Raw genomic sequence first — 13,126 nt, forward strand, 5'->3', positions numbered from 1 at the left:
AAAAAAGGTCATATCACAATAAATCTAGAATCAAATGAGGATGTTCTGATAAAAAATGGCTAAAAGTGGATTGTCACATATAAATCCAGGACGAAAAATGGAATTAACTCAATAAAATATTTATATTAAATTTCAATTATCATTGAATTGTTTAAAATTTTATCAATTAAACCATTCAAGGATCAAATTGACGAAATTTTAGAAATGAAAAAATCACCATTTGGTCCATCGGAAGGGTAATTGACAAAATTTTAAACAATTCGATGATCAAATTAGTTGAAATTAAAAACTAAGAACTACATTGACAATTAGGAAACGATTGAGCGACCAAATGATGATTTTCTCTAAGGAAAACGAAATACTTTTGAAAGAAAATGTAATACTTTTACATTTTGATGTAAGTATTACATTTTCCTTCAAAAGTATTGCGTTTTCTCATATAAGTAATATGCATTTTATTCCTGATTTAGTATTACATTTGCTAATATAAGTAGTACATTTGTATATTGATCCGACCGCCCCCGTCTAATGGATAAGGATCAGTGAGACGGTTTCACACAAATGTGATATTTATGTCATCACATACATATTTTGTATTTCTTTAATTTACGGGGAAGTTTGTAATCGCGAAGGTCAACAAACATCACTTATAGAGTTATAGGGAATTAAAATTGAAATTTTGTAACTGAGTTATCAAGTCAAGTGTGCAATTAATTTGGTTGAGATTGCGCTTTTATCTTTTATGTCAAGTTGTAGGTTCTTTGTATCTATTTTTTAAATAAAGAAATTTATATAATAATTATGTTGAAGTTGATTCCTTGTCCGTTTGCCGCATAAGACAATTGATTGTGATTTGTTAATATATAATAGAGATCTCATAAACTTTACTCTTTTTCATTCGAAAAATATTTGTGTTGGATTTTCACATTTTTATTGATTATTTTTTGTCAAAAGCTATACTATTTTTCCTTAGTGATTGAGCAGTGTTGTAGATTCGTTATATTCTTATTCCTATTCTCCATTTCTCCTAACTCCAAGAATTCCCACATCCTCGGTAGCGATTATTACCTTCTCCTCGGTCATAACTTTTACTAATATTCCCTCCATGTGATATGAGGGCATTTGGATCAACACCACCTCCTTGTGACATAAAAACATTCTTCTCAGGGAGCTTAGTTGAACCATTACTTCCCGACGCATTTTGAAGCATGAAAAATACCTGATCCAAAGACTCTAAGTCCTTATTCCCCAACAGTTGGGACTTAAGGACGTCATATTCTTTATCTAATCCACAAATCCAACTAAAACCAAGAAATTTGTCACGTTGCTTTTTCATTTCATCCAAATCAGTTGTTAAAGGCATAGCAACACACAAAGTAACACACTGACTTTTAAAATCATAGTAATAGTCTCTAAACTCACGCCCTTTCTGACTCGAACGATATACCTCTTGAGACAGTTGATATAATTTCCTCAAGTTACTTGTTCCACTAAACTAGTTGGTTACCAATTCCCAAACCTCTTTTACACAGTCTTGCAATGTTGCATGGACAAAATGATTTTTCTATCAATGGAGTTAATTATTCGTGACAATAAAGCCTTATCAATATTTGCCCATTCTGTATCACCTTCAGGACATACTTTATTTAGATGGTGACCCTTTCCCATACCATCTATATTTACTATAATCAGAAATTTTCATTTAGAAATTTAGACCCATCTGAAGCCAGAATAACGTCAATTAACTTAGATGGGGTAGAAATAATAGTAATATTCCTTTCTTGTGCCTTAACCCACAAACAATTAAAATTTCTCCCAAATATATATTAAAGTTACAACCCGCGTACCTTTTTAACCAAAAGACCCAAACCACATCAGAAATTTTCAGCGCAACATACCATTCTGGACTCACGCGTCGGCGCATGGCAGTGGACCTTAGCGGCGGGGGTCGAACTCCTCTCTCTGGCATCGCCCCTGCTTCCCAACCCTAGCCTAGGCACTCACTCTCACTTATTTGGCTCTGATACCATGTTAAATGTGGGAAGGGAAGGTAAACTGACTGTGTATTTCATATGTTCACTGTACATAGTTACTACCTATTTATATACACAGGTAATGAACTACTGTCACACAATTCAAAAAGAAGAAAACAAGACAAGGAGGAAAGATCTAACGACCCCTAAACCCTCTAACAATTTCTTATTCATCTAACACATAAAAAGGCATTGAGCACAGTTTAGCATTATAATCATATTGATGATTTGATTGTTCATAGATTGAATACAATCTAAATATTATGTGATTATGGGTTGCCACAAATCAAGAGAGTGAAAGTGTTAGGAATATATGTAATTAGATTTTGATGAGTCAAAGTGCATTTTGGATGAAAAATTAAAACTCTTATTTCTTTTTGTTTTAGTCTAGTATCTTAAGGCCAAAAATTAATTTTAGATAGAAATAAGATCAAATGGAGATTTAATTGAAGCAGCTAAAATTGTTTGAATAAATTAAATCAAGGAGCATATGAGGTTGCAGGCAAATCAAATTGAAAGAAACAGCTAAGGTCTAGCAATTGAGATTTAAAGGACCAACTACAGTTGAACGTGTATAAGTTGCAACCAAAATTGAAGGAAAATTAATTGGAGCAACTAAGGTTGCACAAACGAAATAAGGACGCAGTAGGAGTTGTAGTAGCCGAGGTTGATGCAGTTAAGGACTAAATTAAAAGGATAACGAGGTAAGATTGGAGCAGTTGAGGTTGCACAAATTAATTAAGGCAAGAGAGATTGTTCAATTAATTAAGATCTAAGGTTGCACGCACATTAAAGAAGCAAAGAAGTTGTAGTCATGTTCTCAACAACTCAAATTGAAAAAAAAAAAAAAAACATCTAAAGTTGTTGAGGAGCTAAGGTTGTCAACATCTTAATTTAAGGAAGGAGCTAAGGTTGTCAAAAAACTAAGGTTTGAGAACAAACTTTATTATAGAAAGAGCTAAGGTTTTCATAGCATTCTAATTATGGAAAGAGATAAGGTTCAAGAACAAGTTTGATCAAGGAAACAACGTAATAGGCAGCTAAGAATATCAAAAATCATGCACAACTAAAGTCTACCAAGGGTTTGATAAATATTAAGGATACGGGTAAAATTGCCTTTCTTACCATTCTAACAATGGAATTAGCAACCTAACTCATAAAAACTCTAATTGACCACCTTAACTGTAAAAAAGAATGTGAATCTCATTTTTACAAGTTCATCCTTAATAACTACCGGTAATAATATAATGAAATGGATGATGAATTGTTTTTTTTTTCCTTCTATAATTGACGTGGAATTGAAGTGCCCTCAAATTCTAGTTGTTGATTTAGCCATTTTAGATGTGCACATTTAAGAATACTAACGAATTTTATGAATAGACTATAAGTTATATAACAAAAAATACTTTGATTTGTAATATATATATTAATTTTAGTCATTTGTTGTGTACAAAGACATGTGAACAAATTGGATGGTTTCTAAACTTTTATGTTACATTATAGGAATTTATTAAGGAAAACGCACATATAACAACCATTCACCATAGGGCTATCAAAGCGGGCCGGCCCGCCCCATTAGGCCCGCCCCACCGCGGGCCTAAATTTTAGCGGGCTTTTGCGGGCCGGCCCGCGGGCTAAGATTACTATAACCCTAGCCCGCCCCACGCGGGCTTTTAAAAAATATAAATAAAAAATAAAAATTAAATATATATTATACATATTTTTTATATATTATATTAAAAAAAAAAAAAAAAAAAGCTTGGCCCGCGGGCTAACCCGCGTGGGTTGCGGGTCAATTCTAGCCCGCCCCGTTAGGCCCGCATTTTTGCGGGCCTATTTTTTCATGACCCTAACCCGCCCGCGGGTGCGGGCCGGCCCGCGGGCTTTGGCCCATTTTGACAGTACTACACCATATGCTTCAATAACGAAACATGTAAACAATCAATTATGAGTATTGGATAATACTGTGTTATGAACATAACGGGGTGGTGGCGCAGTTGGCTAGCGCGTAGGTCTCATAGCAAAGAGTCATCCTGAGGTCGAGAGTTCGAGCCTCTCTCACCCCATCACTTTTCTCCTACTGTTTAGTGCTGGCCTGGTGGGTTTTGATTAGATAATATTGCGCTATAAACACAAGGGGGTGGTGGCGCAGTTGGCTAGCGCGTAGGTCTCATAGCAAAGAGTGATCCTGAGGTCGAGAGTTCGAGCCTCTCTCACCCCATACGTTTTCTCCTACTGTTTAGTGTTGGTTTGATTGGTTTTGATTAGATAATATTGCGCTATAAACACAAGGGGGTGGTGGCGCAGTTGGCTAGCGCGTAGGTCTCATAGCAAAGAGTCATCCTGAGGTCGAGAGTTCGAGCCTCTCGCACCCCATCACTTTTCTCCTACTGTTTAGTGCTGGCCTGGTGGGTTTTGTTTAAAAAGTAACCCATTTTTGTATGGGATAATCACAATCTTTGGTCTTTTTATTATTAACTATTATGTATTTTACATTTTTACTCATGTTTTAATTTTAGTTTTTTTTTTTTTTGAAAACTTTTGATTTTAGTTTAGTTAATATAGCTACCAAATGTTTTATCATGTTGTAAATTTAGTCTCTTAACGTATTTTATATACCTTTAAGCAGTGTTGCAAAAATCCCGCCTAGGTGCTAAGCGTCGGCCGACGACCAGCCACCTAGCGTATCATCATAATTGGTGTTCTAGGCGGCTGATTAGGTCGCCTAGGCCTTCTAGGCACCGACTAGGCCGCCTAGTCGGCCGATTAGCTATTGACGTTTTGTTTTTTAATGGATTATTTCACTCAAACCGACATTGTTTTGAGCGCAATAACCCTAAATTGTTCAAACTCTAAATGTTTTTTAGGTTAATATTTAATATTTTAATATTAACTATTAAAATATTAAATAATTTATAGTTATTAGTCTTACAAAATTTAAAAAGTTTAAACAAATTTTTAAATAATAAAAAATAATATAGAAAAATACATGGCGTCTAACGATTTTTTCAACCATGTCTTTAAGAACTATATTTAAAACATGGTAAAGCAATTACGAATCACAATTACTAAAATTAAATATGAAAGACTAAATTATATAATACTACGTAGCAAACAATTGAATGACTAAAATTGTGATTATTCTTTTTTGTGTTTAATAACTATTTAGGTAATAATAATATTATATCGATAATATTAATTATTAAAACACTTTTTTATTTATAATTTTAAATAATAGGTTGAAAAAATCATCTCGAAAATGTATAAATAAACAAAGGATAAGTACCCATTAGTGAACACTAGTATGCTACCCGTGCGATGCACGGACTAAATATTTGAAATATTAAAATTATGTTATATTATTAAAAGCTATTAATGTTATTAAATTTTATATATAAAAAGAAATTATGAGGTTTATTCTTTTATAAAGTTTGTTATTTTATAATTATGTTGATTTGCTATAGTAAAATTATGACAATAAAGATTTGCAATTAAAATAAGAATTGATATTTAACGTGGGTAATGATATTAATGGGAGCATAAACACATACGGTGAATATTAGACAATACATAACCAAAAAAAAAAAAAAAGATAAATATATTATATAATATTTTTTGTCACTAAACAAAAAAAAATATAGTAAATACTAAAATAAATTAATTAATTTATACATAGTTAAATATAAATAAAAATCTAAAGGTAAATTATAAAGAAATAAAAACAGTTCTCCATTTTACAACCTTGTTCGACCACATTTTAATTCAATAATAATTACATTTTATTACTATCTATATATATATATATATATATATATATATATATATATATATAGAGAAAAAAAATTAGCAAGACCGAGTCGGTCGGATTAATTCGCCTAACTTTGAGTGAATTTTGCCGTGTTGGCCGAGATAACTAGGCTAACTCGATCGAAATGGACGAGTTAACTCGGCCGAGTCGGTCGAGTTAGGCGCTAGGCAGCCGCCTAGGGGAGAAATCGTCACGGCCTAGGGGCGCCTAGACCGATTTTTGCAACAGTATTTTCAATCGAATTGTTGAATATAAAAAGGTTGCAAAATTGACAATTGCATTTCGACAATGCTTTGTATATAGTGGTGGATGGGAAGATAAAACGGGAATGAAATCCCCAAGTACCAGTCTCTAATGATTGTAAATTTAGAAGTCAAGAGAGATTCAAGCAATTCGACAAGGCACTTCAAGCTTATCACTTACGAAATTTAAATGAAGCATTGTTCAACAATGTAGACAAGAATAAGAGTGCACAAGAGAAAGTGAGTAAGCAAGTAGAAATTCAAATAGAGAGAAAATGGGTGTAAGATTACTCATTCATTGCAATGTGCATTTTAGTGTCTAGGATAGGAGTGAGATTGTGCGTAGATCTTGCATTTCAAGAGAAGTGTTTAGCATGCCATAGCGATTTCAGTTTCTACAGCTTATCATAGGACAATGCAGCACCCGAGTGTCAACATGTCTCTATGAGTCATTTCAACAAACACGTAGTCTACACTTCTTCCCGGGCTACGCCCTCTCGAATCTCAGACGGGGATTGAAAATAGAATCAAAGTTATCTCACAGTCTCTTGTCTATCCATGGAGTTGGGCCCCACTCCAAGAATACAATACAAATCATCCATCTCCAACATGAAATCACATAATTTCCACAATCACAACTCTAAACAATCAATTCAACATCACACTTAGCACAATTGCAACAAATTCACAATCCTAACCCTAGACATTTAGCTACTCATGATCTTAGTTTGCAAACACAAGAAATTGAAGATAAGCATTGAAAGAAGATGGAAATACGGAATTGAAATGAGAAATGTTACCAATCTTCAATCCAAAGAGAATTAAAATCCACAATTGAGAAGAATTTGACTCTAGATCAAAGTTGTTGTCAATACCTCCAAGCTAGATCTCTTTTCTCATTGACTTGAGAGTGTTCTTTGAGAGCTAAAATATCTAGAGAGAGAAATAAAATCTGAAAAATGATCTAACTCCCTAACTACAACTAAAAATTGCCCATTTAAAGCTAAGAATTCGCGTCCAAAAGCTTCATGCCTCCGGCCACACACGCCGTCACGATCGTGGATGGAGCCACTTATCCGCCCAGAGCCTCGACCACACTCGTGGTGCGATGCGTGATACATGCAGCAGTTAGGCCACGAGCCTCCATCATGATTGTGGTCCTGACTCTGATAGTTTCTCCTTCTCACTCTTCTAAAATTACTCTGTTTTAAGCCCCTATGACACTCCTTGAATGCACATGTTATGGAGCTTTGTAACGCATCTCATAACATTTCATAGCTTTTTCCTCAATAACCAAATACAAGTGACTCAAAATAATTAAGTACATAATAATCCCAAATTGACCTTTAAAAATAACATCTTTTGGCACTTATAAAAAACCGAAGGACAAACCCTTGGAAGGAGATCAATTTTTGCAAAGGGTTGGGTATGGATTGGTGATTGGCGAATTATTGAGGAAGAAAAGAATTGGTTTGAGAAGCCACTAGAACATTGGTGGCCACAAATATATTTTCAAGGCCACAAATCAATCAAATGCCAATGTTCAGAACTACGTATCTTGCCTCACTTAATACCAACGCAATCGTACTAAACTCTCTACTAGCCCATTGTGCACCCCATCAACAACAACTACAAGTGATCCATGCACCCTGGTACTTCAATTCACAAAATTTTTAAAAAATAATAATAAGAGTTCAGATCGAGGATAAATATATAAAATAATAATTGTATAACTAATGGGCAATGCTGAAAATTTTAAAAAAAATCAATAAGAAATTATCGATATTGAATTAATACACTAATAGTTGATTAATGAATTAATTCGATATTAGGTCATCTTGGGTTTTTAAAGACTAGCACCTTTGGGTCCAAGTCATACATACTATATAAATATTATTGCCATTTTCTTAAAGAGATTAGAAGAGAACAGAGAGATTTGTTAGAAAAAGAAAAAATAGTTTTTCAGGTGAAAAACTCCCACGAGGCCGGACAATTGAACGATTTAGGATTTGCTTCTGTCAAAGCACGCTTCAAGGGTAATATTACTCAACCCTCTCAATAACGTAAAATCTATATAAAAAAAATAAAAACGATTGATGCTTCTGTTGCGTTTGTATGAATATTTTCTAACATCAACTTCGTCAAAGACTTTGTGCCCTGAACCAATGCCGTTTGTTTTTTTCCATACGTCGAAAGTACTAGCTTTAGTTCTTTTAGGCCCTGTTTGGTAAATAATTAGCCTATCAGCCAATTTTGGCTTATTTGACCACTATTAATTGTTTGGTTAATAAGCTTTTTGTAACTCCAAAATGCTTAAATTCAAAAGGCTACTCAAATCAGCCTTTTCAATTAGCTTTTTGAGAAAAGAAATTATACCAAATAGCTATCAGCTAACAGCTAATCTATCAAACAACTTTCTACAATCAGCTAATGTTATTAACAAATCATACTTTTTAATCCAAACACCCAGCCCAATCAGCTAACAACCATTTACCAAACAGGGCCTTAGGCTTAGGTTGGTTCACTTTATTCCGTAGTAGGCTGTTCAAAATTAGGCACTTTCAGGGTCTAAATCTATTTGAGTGTTACTGGTAACTCTATAATTGACATGAAGAGAAATCATACTACTGCACAAGATCCAAAATTTTAATTATAAAAAGTTCATTGTTAAAAAAAAACTATACTCTTTAAAAATTTCATTGAATCACTAAATTAGTAAGTTGTAACCTGTAAGCCACGTACAATAGCACAATTAGTCAATTACAAAGGTAAGACATTCAACAATCAACATGGTAAATTGACAAGTGATTAGGTTATCAGGGATTCTAAATTTTTCGACTACGTAGTTTAGGTTTTTTTTTTTTTTTTTTTAGTATATGGTTCGAATAACCCGGGCCGAGTTAAAAAAGTTTGGTCCCTATAAGGGTCCAAAATTGTTGGACCCAATCCGTTCAAAAATGGGTTATTGATATGGCCTGTCACTACATGAAATTAATTATAGGATCTTATAAATACTTTAAAGAGTTATAATCATTATATTAAGAGGACATTCAATAATAAGGCAATTTATATCATGGACTAGGGTCCATATAGTATTATATATGGACCCTGTATCAAAATGACAAGGTACAAAATTTCATAACGTCAGACACAAAAAATTACAACACAAAACACATACACACGTTATATATTTACTTATTTTTCAAATATGATTTAGATACATAATTTGTGTTTGTAGGATCCAATGTAGGATCATAGTAGGATCCAATGTTCACAATGTAAAGGACGATCCCTAGACAATTTAGTAGACTTATTAGTCGATGTGTGAGGTTCCTTTTCTTTTCTTTTTTTTTTTTCTTTTGCCATAGTATATTAAGACCTCATACATTGAGTCATTGAATAATTGTAAAATGTAATTGATAATTTTATCGGAATCGAATCTACCATAAATCGGATGTAGAAGTACAAAACGGGAGAAGGAAAATAATAATTTTATTAGTCCAGACGCAGGACGCTAGGTCCAGAAGAAGAGTACGTACAAAACTCAAGATACTAGCAAAAGTTAGGAACTCACACCACTTGACTAGGAAGGATTGTAAGGACCCTGGGTTACTTTGGGAGGCAAGGGTACCTTATATAGTGTTGAGGACCTTTTAGATGGTTGATAAGTGTATGACATCGGCTAGTCTTTATTTTTTACCACACATGAGTTCTCTCCATTACTTTGCTTTCAGCGTACTTCTTGTTCATAAGTGGAGCTTCCCTCTAATATGCAACATAAGTAGTGGTTTGGTGAGTTGGAGCATGTGTTGCTTGTGGGCGTTGCGAGTTTGATATCCATTGAGACTTTTTCTCATGAATTTTAAAGTAACTTAACGAATGCACGGTTACGAGGAAACGGTTAAATTTGCAGGCAGTTGAGGTGCCACACCAACCGCCCATGCACAAAAGAGGAAAAAGGAAACTGACTTTACCTTCATCAAATCACCCTTCTAAGTAACTTCATCCACCAACTACTTTCTAGGGCATCTTCTTCATTCATTCAAGGCATGAAAACCTTTGCATCTCTCTCTCTTTCTCCCATCTCTATTTGAATCTTCTATGTATTATGGATGGAAGAAAGAACAACAACTTCTAGGTTTGAAGCTCAAACTTCAAATTAAAAGATGAGATATTGTTGCTCAAACTTTAAGATTTACTAATTTAAAAGTGACTTGTGTACTAGGCCAGGAGGGCAAACTCAATCTTAAATTAATTTCTTACAACAAAAAGTTACTTTCTTACACAATGGTAGGTGTTTGGTGAGATGAGCACAGCACGTAGTAACTCACTTTTCCATACAATTATTATTGTATTGTATTGTATTAAATTAATTTTTAAAAAAAACATATTCTTTAATTAGTTCAATTGACGAATTAAAAAAATAATACCAAATTTTCAACATACAAACAAATATACCTAAATGTGTCAAAATATATTTTTTTTAGCTTTTAATTAATTTGGGTGAACGATATACAGGGCTGAATTCTAAGTAGTCACTACTACAGGAAATGTATTTAACGTCGCCTAAATGACGTCGGTTTTTTAAAAAACCGACGTCAAAAAATTACTTATGTTTAGAATTTTTTTAAATAGGGATACGACGTCGGTTTTCGCAAAAAACCAACGTCGTATCCAATAAAAAAATAGTTAATTAATATACGACGTCAGTTCGTATTACGAACCGACGTCGTTTATATTTTAATTTATTTTATTTATTTTTTAAATAGCATTACGGCGTCGGTTCGGCAATGAACCGACGCCGTATAGTATAATAAAAAAATAAAATAAATACGACGTCGGTTCACTTACGAACCGACGTCGTATATATATAATTTTTAATTCGTATTTTCCGATTTTTTAAAAAAAAAAAAAAGAAAATAAAACCCTACGGCGTCGGTTGTTTCACCAACCGACGCCGTAGCGTCTTACTAAAGTCCCCCAACGGACAAACCATTCAGATCTGAAGTGTTACGCTAAAACTCCAAAAACGAACGCCACAGCCACCGCCCGCCAACCGAACGCCACCGACCGCCCCAGCCACAGCCACCGCCCTCCACAGCCACAACCACCGCCCGCCACAGCGCCCTCCTCACCGTCTGGAGGAATCGGCCGCCCGCCCGCCGCGACGTCCGCCACAGTCGCCGACCACGACCACCGGCGACCGCAAGTCGCGACCTCCCGCCATCGTCGCCCACCGCGACCACCGGCCAACGCACGCCGCCTCCCCCACGCCGGTAAGTATTTCTTTTTTTTTATTATTATATTTTAATTTTCGAATTATTTGTTAATATATTACGAATTTTAAAAAATTATTATGTATTTTAGGGTTTATTGTGTATCTTAGGTTTTATAAATTAATAATTTTGAATTTTTAGAAACTTTAATGTATTTTTAAATTAATAATTTTGAATTTTTAGAAACTTTAATGTATTTTAGGAATTATTTATAATATATTTCAAATTTTAGGAACTATTATCTATTTTAGGCCCCATAAATTCAAAATTTTGAATTTTAAGAAATTATCATGTATTTGTAGGAATTATTTATAATATATTTCGAATTTTAAGAATTATTATGTATTTTAGGCCCTATAAAAACATATTTTCGAATTTTAATAAATTATTATGTATTTTAGGAATTATTTATAATAAATTTCTCGAATTTTAGGAACTATTATGTATTTTAGGCCCTATAAGTTCAAAATTTTGAATTTTTAGAAACTTTAATGTATTTTAGGAATTATTTATAATATATTTCGAATTTTAGGAACTATTATCTATTTTAGGCCCTATAAATTCAAAATTTTGAATTTTTAGAAATTATTATGTATTTGTAGGAATTTTATTAATTTACAAATTATGTGATGAAATTTATTTTGGAAATCATTTCATTGGGAACATGCAAGGGAATGAATAAGGCAAGTACTTTAATAAAATATCTTTCTCCTTCATATTTTTTAAAATACTAAGTTATTAATTCTTTTTATTCTCTTTTAAACTTTATAGCTTTTGGAGAGACAAGGAAGATTGCCATACAATCAAAAAGAAATTGATGAAGTTAGAGACATATGGTGCCAATATTTAGTTGATGAATGGGTTGATAGATGACTTCTTTAGCTTCATGAATTGTGAGATTTATGTTAAATACTTGTTGTTTATTAGTTATTGAATTGTGAGATTTATGTTGAATATTCAATGTTTTATTAGTTATTCTAGTATACTTTATTAGTTTGATAAGTTGTGATGTTTATTAGCTTTGATTAATTGAGAACTTTATTAGTTTGATCAATTGTGAATTATAAATGTTAATTTGTTACACAGGTTCTGAAACTTATGTGTGAATTGGAAATATACTGTACAGGTGTTAGGTAGATTCGTAAAATAATTTTAATATTTTTTAAAAAATAAACGACGTCGGTTAATTCTTATTAACCGACGTCGTTTCGTATTTTTTTATTTTTTTTTAAATAAACGACGTCGGTTTTTACTAAAAAACCAACTTCGTTTCTTATTTTTTTATTTTTTTTTTAAATAAACGACGTCGATTTTTTTAAATAACCGACGTCGTTTATTTATTTTAAAAAATAAAAAATACATACGGCGTCGGTACCGACGCCGTATCATTTATATACAACGTTGGCCAGATCAACGTCGATTTTTAACCGACGTTAAAGGTGTTTTCTGTAGTAGTGGTATTTATGTCTTTGATACTCTACTTTCAGCTGCAAGGACAAGGATCTGATGATTAATGTCTAGATAGCTTTGTTCTGTGGACATTAGTAATTCTTTGCCATTCTCAGCTTGCACCCATACTTTTTTTGGTTGCATATTTCGGTTCTTCTAGTCAGATTTATACCTTTTATTATCCTAAGAAACTAACTTGATTGCATATATCTTGAAAAAGCACCATTGTGGCAGAACTAGAAATTAGAGAACAGATCATTCTTATATTATGTCATATTTGGGATCATGTTTTGGAGTGAAGAAGTGCATTATCTATTC

The 13,126-nt window shown here is 33.2% G+C and overlaps 2 non-coding genes across 2 annotated transcripts; both read left to right on the forward strand.

The window, feature by feature from the left end:
• Positions 1–4,015: 4,015 nt before the first annotated feature.
• On the forward strand, positions 4,016–4,099 carry TRNAM-CAU. The gene is given in 2 exon segments: positions 4,016–4,053; positions 4,064–4,099. It is a non-coding gene; the product is annotated as a tRNA-Met (tRNA).
• Positions 4,100–4,170: 71 nt separating this feature from the next.
• On the forward strand, positions 4,171–4,254 carry TRNAM-CAU. Its single transcript is given in 2 exon segments — positions 4,171–4,208; positions 4,219–4,254. It is a non-coding gene; the product is annotated as a tRNA-Met (tRNA).
• The last annotated feature ends 8,872 nt before the right edge of the window (positions 4,255–13,126 follow it).

Source organism: Ipomoea triloba, chromosome 9 (genome assembly GCF_003576645.1).
Source record: "Ipomoea triloba cultivar NCNSP0323 chromosome 9, ASM357664v1".
Classification (NCBI taxonomy): Eukaryota; Viridiplantae; Streptophyta; class Magnoliopsida; order Solanales; family Convolvulaceae; genus Ipomoea; species Ipomoea triloba.